A 7802-nucleotide genomic window follows, 5' to 3' on the forward strand; every position below is an offset into this window, starting at 1 on the left:
GGTGCGGTGTGCAATCCTGGTGAATTGGGCAAAAGAAAGGGCTTGGAATGCAATCAGGAATCCTGAGTGGGATGAGGAAAGCCTTGCAGTGTGGTGTGATTTAATTAAAAGGTCGCTTACTTGCCCCTTTTATCTCTCTGGGCTGGGGCAGGCGCTGCAGCTCCATTGAATTCAGAGGGTTGCTTTTACTCTTCTTCCAGACTTTTAACTAAGGCTGTTCCCTGACTAAGGCACTCACGAGTCCCTTGCTGTACGTCAGCCTTGCTCTGCCGGCCTGGGGAAGGTGAGGGTGGCAGCCCCGAGGGGTGTCCGTGGGACAGAGGGGCTCCTGCCTGGGATGGGCTGAGGGGCCTCGCGGGACCAGCAGAGGGCAAAGCTGCTCCAGCCGTTCTGGGCTGCAGGCACAGCACAAAGCTGGGGCCACTTGGGCATCCAGTGTGTTTGGCCATGTTGCTCCCTGGCTGATCACACAGATGAAGCCATGTACATCTCTCTTGGGAAAAGGGGGACGGTCCAGTTCTCCCACCCTGTGAATAATGTGTGGAGCGGGCATGGCTGAATACCTTTTGCCCTCTGTGCCTTGTGCAATTTTCTCCTTTGTTTTTTGGCTTGTTTTCCCTCCCCATGGCTGGTGGTTGTGTTTCCTTTCCCACACACTGAAACGTGGTGGTGATACGAGAAGTGGGGGTTTTTTACCTGGTGCTTTATGTACTGGTTTGATGAGTGTTTTGGCAATCCAGCTGTTTCCTCAGACCTTTCCCATCGTGTCTGGTGCTCAGTAGGTGACTTCTTGCAGGGTTTAGCCTAGAAAACCTTTTCCACGAGCACAAATGCAAAGTGTACGTGACCTGTTGGTTCAGGGCTGCCTTTACACCAGAAGGGATTTTTGGTGTAGAAGCAGAACTGTGGAACAAACACAGTGAGTCTCTTGAAAAACTGAAGTGAGAGGGAATAAATTTTTACTCTTACCAATTGATCTTTCCCTTAACTTTTGATGCCCATTCCTTTTTTCCTTGTCATGGGCTGTGGGGATTGAAGGTGAACTCTCATGGACCTCCTGACCACAAGCATGCCTGAACCCCTCCTGCTCTTATCCAGGTCCTTCGCCCTGCTCTTGCACCGGTGGAAAACCCAGAATAATATGATCAAGGCACAATATTTTAAGTTATTTGGGTGCTGAAGCCTGCAGCTGTGTAGCCTATTTGGGCTTAGACTGTATCTATAGATGTATTTTTATAGTCAAGTCTCTCTTTAAACTATATATAGGTACAGCTGCAGTGGCAGAGTGGGTCATCTGCAGCTTCCAGCAGGGAGACACACGCAGAGCTGTTTTGCAGCTTTTAAGCCTGAATTTGGCACCATCCCCTGTTTCAGGTGTCCTGATTACAGCTCCTGTGCTGTATTTTATACTCTATTCATTATCCAAGTGTTTTGGCACTGCTGGGGACACGTTGCTTGTGGCTGGGTTGGAATCTTGCCTTTAGGGAAACAGGATAGTGTCTCCCGCTCTTCTTAACTCCTACTCTCATGCTCTGTTGGTTGGGAACTCCATGTTAATTTTGTCCTAAATTGTATATATAATTACATACATATATATATATATAAAATCATCCTTTGTGCAAAAGCAACAATTTTAAGGAATAGTCAAATACATTACAGCAACTGGTAGCTGAGGGGTACATGTAGAAGAACAAGTCCTTCCTTAGGGAGCTTCCTGAGGAGCTTTTACTGGAAAGGGATGGCATGAGCCTCCATTATGTGCAGGTGTGGCTGTGAGAGCTAATGCTGTGTGTGCTCACAGTGGATGTGAGGCAAGAACTTTGGATGTGAGACGGCAGTTTATGGGGGGAAATGGAGGTGTTCCTGCTGAGGTGGGTGCTGGGCAAGGCTGGGAGAAAGGGAATGTTTTCTGTAACGTTCTCCTGGCACGCTGTGCTGGAAAGACAGCTTGCTTGCCCAGAAAATGTGTTCTCTCCACTATGTCAGAGTGAAGGCTGCTGGATGGCAGACAGTGTGTCCTGCTGCGTGGGCAGATGTTAATCAACCTGTCTCACCGCGGTGGCTCCAATATCAACCATCGCCCGCTTTCCAAATCTCCATGGCTGCCTTACCCAGAGAGGTCCTGACCCAGGTTCGAGGGGTTAATTTTGAAAACAATGTCTTTCCTCATGTCTCAGCACTGTCTGGTTTTAGCTGTGATGGGGATTCAAAGTGACAAGGTACTGCAGGGGAGCTGCTCTCCTGGGGTTTGCATCACGCCTGAAGCCAGAGCAGGAACGGCCTGAGAGGGACTGATCTGCCAGACAACACCACTTTGACCAAGCAGCTCGGCTTCCCAGTGAAAGGAGCTTCCCAGTTTTTTGGCATTCACCTCTGGGAGCACACCAGGATGCTTCCTGATCCAGGTGAGATGGAGAAGGGTAAGCTGGTGGCTCTGTGCAGAGCCAGGCCAGACCCTTTTGAGGGGGCTGCACGTGTAGCTGTGGGTCATGGAGAATATGACTCATATTCTTGAACTCAGCAAGCTGACTGGGTAGTGTGACTGCAGTGTCCCTTGGGAACATCCCATGTCAGCTGTGGAAAAGGCAAGGAGCAATTATGTCAGGAGGAGGAGATGTTATTTTTCAGTGCCATGGCTCTGCTGTGGATGCTCAGAGAAGAGCTCGCAGGGATCTCAGACTAAACAGACGTGTCAGATGTGATGCTATGGCCAAATACAGGTATTTCCAAATTGGTATGGCTATTAAATATATGTGAGATAATAGCAATCTGAGAAACACACGTGATAGAAATCTGGTGCGACCAAATACTTGGTTTGGACAGAATTAGAGTTTTATGGTCTGATTTTTAAATGCAGCAACTCCAAAAGGCTTTTTCACACAGTAGAAAAGCTTCTTGTGCTGTTTCAAAGCTTAGCACAGAAAGCTGATAAATAGAAAGGAAGATACAGCTTCCCAAATATATCTTTTACATACAATCAAAATGAAGATCCTGACATTAGGACAGGACAAGATCCCAGATTAAAGCTGCTGCGTGGCTTTCACTACCAAAATACAGAGCCCAGCATTACATGACACTAATCTATGCGATAGCACGGGCAGCTCGAGGCCCATCAGGTCCATCTGATGAGGTTCTGCCACCATCCCATCTGTTTTATATTCATCTGTCACCGAGACTCGGAGCCACTGGGGAGGGAAAAGAACTGGCAATGTCATGCCGTGGCTTTCTGACATCCTTACAAGCAGTGTGGGAATTGCTAGAGGATGTTTCCCTGTGCTTATCAGGGACATCAAAATGTAACTAAATACCACTTAGGAGTAAATACTGCTGTTATCCATCAGAATTTCCAGAGCAGAAACTGCTGTTACAGCGTGTTTCAGCTGTTCCTGAACAAAAGGAGATGTGTTGGGCACGGGGTGTCAGCTTCCCACCGGTACAGTCCCAATTCCTGCTGGAGGCTCCACTACAGCCACTAAGGAAAATGGTACAGTATGGGCTCTCTGAGCTGGAATGTGCTGCTAACACTCCGTGCAGTTGTCTCAGCCAAGTCTTCTTCTAATTTGCTTTAACAGCAGATGTTAAAAGGAAGAACAAATCAAAGCAGCCATGTACCCCGTGGGACTGAGGTTTCCTTGAGCTCGGCACTCATCTCCAGCAGCAGCAGCAGTTGGCACCCAGGGAAGAGAAAAAAAAAAAAAAAAGATAAATAGACACTGAAAGTTCCCTGAAACAGCTCCTGAGCCTCTGGAGTGCCAAGTACGTCTTTTAACTCCTACTTATTATCCCTTCTAGTAGGCTCTTTTCCAGTCCTTGCTGAAGAGTAAATGCTTTTTCTGTGTATTCCCCGCAGGCTGCCCTACTTTACTCCATCACCTTGGAGATGGAAAACACGTTTCTCTGCAAAATCTGTTCGTCACGATTCCCAATTTTCTGTACCAGAGGTGAGGCAGCGAACCCCTGACCCCCTCCGAAATCCCTGGGCGGTCAATCCCCCGGAGCGGAGTTCGGCGCGGCGGGGGCCGTGCGCCTCCGGGAGGCACAGGAGAAGTAATTTCGGACATTCCTCACAGGTCCCGGCGCAGCTCTGTGCGTCGCCTTTGTTCTCCGGCAGTTTCCACGGCGCTCCCGCTTTTGCGTGCGGACCTGTCTGCGAGGCAGCGCTTCTTCCCCGACGCGCCGCACCGGCTGATTTCCCCGAGGCGGCGCATCGCATCGCATCGCATCGCATTGCGTGCCCGCGCTGCAGAGCTGCCAGGCATCGGCCACCGCCGGCATCCTGCAGCCTGGGAGCTCGGGAACCTTGGGAAACCGGGCATTCGTGGGGTTGAAAGGAACGGAGCAATAGGCATTGACTCGGCTCAGCCTTTCGCCGAGGTCGGAAGAGGAGGGTTCCGATCCGAGGGGATTGGTGCTGTGAAATGAAAAGGCATGAGAAGAAGCAGCAGCCATGCTGCTGTGTTTGCTGCAGCGCTCCGCAAATTCGATCTGCGGATGATCTGTATGTAGATGGAACAAAGCATCATTCCCCTCACGCGGGCACCGGCAAAAGGATGAGGTCGGGCTCACTTATCCATTATCCAGCTGTTAATTCTCTGCTGATCGTTCTGGTAAAGGAGCGCTGACCTCCTGAATGGCATCAGCAGGGAGGAACTCGTGGTCCTCACGTCAGGCACAAAGTCAGAATAACCTGTCCTCTGGGTATTTATGCCCAGGAATAATATCCCTGAAGAAACCCCGAGCCTTGAGCCTGCTCAGAGTATCACAGCAGAGCACTTAGAGCCCGAGACTAGAAATATTTCATCGGGAAAACCGGTTCTGTGCCTCTTACAGGCTGTTCATCCAAAAGGAACTGGAGTGTAAAATCACTGCCCAAGTGAAAAAGCAGGCGAAAGGGCAAAGCTGTGCCAAGGGGGGATTGTAACTCCCAGGCACAGCAGAGAGTACATTAAGCGGTGGGAATAAGGCTGGAGGTCTGTTAGCAGGAATGCAGTTTAATCCAGGACCTGCAGATATCAGTGAGAACAACATTAATATCAAAACGTAGAGTATCACTGGGGATACAAGGCTGGCTTAGAAAGACTTGTCCTCATCACAAAAAACTTAATACTTAGAGTATTACTTTTATTCACTAAGGAGAAGCTTGTACTGTGTGCTGGGAGAGAACAGGCTCCTCCCCAAAGCTGGCCATGGAAATGAACGTTTGGTAAGCCTTGGCAGAGGTTTTCAAGGATGCCTAGAAAATTATAATGCCCAATTAAGTAGGAACTGGTCATCCAAGTCCCTTAGGCGGTCCTGAAAATTGCAACCACTCTGCACTGCATCTGATTTTCAGTCAGATTTTCCCCTTCTGCTTCTCTTTGCACTCCTCTTCCAGCACCATCCTGCTGGCACAGAGCTCCAGCTGAAGCCAAGGAGCAGGGCTTGGAAAGATGGCATTCCTGCAGCCTCAGTGGGGACAGGAGAGGGGATAATCTGCCCCTGCTGAGGCCATTCAGAGCTGGAGCTTCTCCCTACTAGCTTAACTTCTTAGAAACTCCTGGGAGTTTTACCGTGTCCTTGATTTCTTTCAGCAGCTCCACTCTGGGAATGGGCTGTGCCTGGGCACAGAGGTGAGGGAAGCCCTTCACCTGGCAAAGGCTTGGGAGGTGAGAAAGGAGTGAAAAAGCCTCATTATTTTGGAGGTAAGTGGTGAAATAGGTTTGCAAGAAAACAGGAGGGAAACCTGGTTCTGAGCATGAGCAGGAACAGCATCCCAAGCTTTCCTGGGAGCCACCCTCCAATGCCACCTTTAAATATGGAAGACTTGCTCATGGCCAGAGCACTGCTTCCCTCTCATCTGGGTCTTAGTTTTCCACTGATTCCCTCTGACCCACCCTTCTCAATGACTAAATCTCCCTTTCCCACAACCTGCTATCAGTTGTTATTCCTTCTCAGCCCTCCTTGTCATCCAGATCCATCCAGTCTATACGTGGCCCTGGAGTTCCTGAGCTGTGTTGGAATTGTGCTGGTACTTCCCAGGAATAAACCTGTTGGTTGTGCACAAGGCACGGTGGTGGGATCCAAGGAAGGGAGATGACCTTGTGTGACAGAGGTGACCTGGACAGATGTTCCTTCTGGAAGTATCAGGAGATGGAGAGTGGCAACGGAACATACAGGTGAGTGGGATGAAAGCTCGCTGTTGTACGGGTTTGGAAAAACATCCTCTGCACCTGCAGCATTCCACAAGTGAGGAATAACGGTGCCTTCCCATCAAACAGCCGGTGGCTCTTGTTCAGCAAAAGACATGCCAGGTGTTCCAAAATGCTGCCAGAAGCGTCAGCAGGGGAGGGATGCAGGGATACAGAGCTGGAGGTGGGGCTAAAGGCATTGGCTAAATCCCGGCGCAAACGCAACTAAGTAGTTTCTAAATTAATTAGCAGGTAGGGCTAAATTTAGCATCTCCCTAATGCACTAGGAATCGTGGTGACTTTGCAGTGTGTGCTTCCCGAGGCTGCTTTTAGCTCATGGCACTTGCGTGCGGGAGGGCTGATGGGATGACACGGACTGGGACAGGGCATCAGTCAGAACTTTGCAGAGGAATAATGTTGATTAACAGCTTTGTTACACCTCGTGTTAAAGAACAGAACTATTTTTGGAAGGGAACTCGAGTGAAGCAGCAAATTCATTCTCTGCTGAATAAGGGGGTCATTTGTTTTAATAGCAGATTGCTGTGTAAGGAGACAGGGGTTTTTGGTGAGGATTTGGAGATGGTGCCACTCTTAAACAGGAGTGAGTGAAGGTTTCCTTGGGTAGGAAGGCAGGGAGTGGTGTGGTGAGCTCCTGTGGCTAAAATCTGGAGCTAAATTAGTGTAATTCACCACGGGAACCCCTCGCCTGGGAATAAAATGCATTCATTTTAACTCAGCGCTTTCAAATCACCTTTCTGACGTGTTTATTGTAGCTCCACCAGCTGTCGGGGCTTTGTTTCCGAGGGAAACTGTATTCCCAGAAATTCCTGTCTTATGTGGGAGATCGGGCTCTCTGATTACAAGGTCCCTCGTGGCCTTAAAATATATGAGTGTAGGCAGCAGGGAAGAACCGTGTTCCACTCAGGTAGTGGCCAGAAGGTGCTCTCAGGGATTGAAAGCCCTGCGTGTGGGTGTGAGCACAGGGTGGGACATGAGGATAATCGCACCTGAAAATATCCCTTGTTTCTCTGCGTCCCTAAGCCGCGAGTTTACCCCTGTGTTTTGACACTTGGGGCCGCGGGGGGAGGTGTGAAAACAAAAATTCCCCAGCGGGTTCAGCAGCGGCAGGGGATGCTCCGGCTGGGGACACGCGTGGGGTGTGCGTGGAGGGGTCGCGGCCAGAAGCGAAGGAAGGAGGGGGGGGGGGGGGGGATGTGCGAGCGCGGGTGGGATGTACCGTGGGTGTGTGTGCGTGTGCGGGGGAGGACGAGGCGGGTCCTCCGCCCGCGCCGCCCGCCGGCAGCCGCGGATCTGTCCGTGTGAGCTCATCGGCAGCGCGGCCGCTGCCTCCCGCACCCACCCGCAACACCCACCCACCCACCCGCGCCGCAGCAGCAGCGGCCGCCCCCGGGAAGGTCACCCGCGGGTCCCCGGCATGGTGGCGGCCGCGGGGGGCTGAGAGGAGGCGGGCGGCGGCGGGAAGGAGCCGAAGATGGCTTCGCCCGCGCCCCCCGCGCCGGGAGGCGGCCCCTCGCCCCCCGCCGGCCCGCCGCGCCTTCGCCAGGTGGGTGCTCCCCTGCGCGGGCGGCAGGGCCGGGGGGATCCCCGCTGCGGGGCTGGGGGGCGACCCGCGGG

General features: G+C 51.6%; 1 long non-coding RNA gene across 1 annotated transcript; it reads left to right on the plus strand.

Annotated features, from left to right (window-relative positions):
• The first annotated feature begins 2438 nt into the window (after positions 1-2438).
• LOC114067613 lies at positions 2439-6254 on the plus strand. The gene is made up of 3 exons (XR_003573426.1): positions 2439-3756; positions 3851-3941; positions 5134-6254. It is a non-coding gene; the product is annotated as an uncharacterized LOC114067613 (long non-coding RNA).
• The last annotated feature ends 1548 nt before the right edge of the window (positions 6255-7802 follow it).

The sequence above is a fragment of the Empidonax traillii genome, unplaced genomic scaffold (genome assembly GCF_003031625.1).
Source record: "Empidonax traillii isolate 1590-97213 ecotype Southwest subspecies unplaced genomic scaffold, ASM303162v1 scaffold941:size231608, whole genome shotgun sequence".
Taxonomy (NCBI): Eukaryota; Metazoa; Chordata; class Aves; order Passeriformes; family Tyrannidae; genus Empidonax; species Empidonax traillii.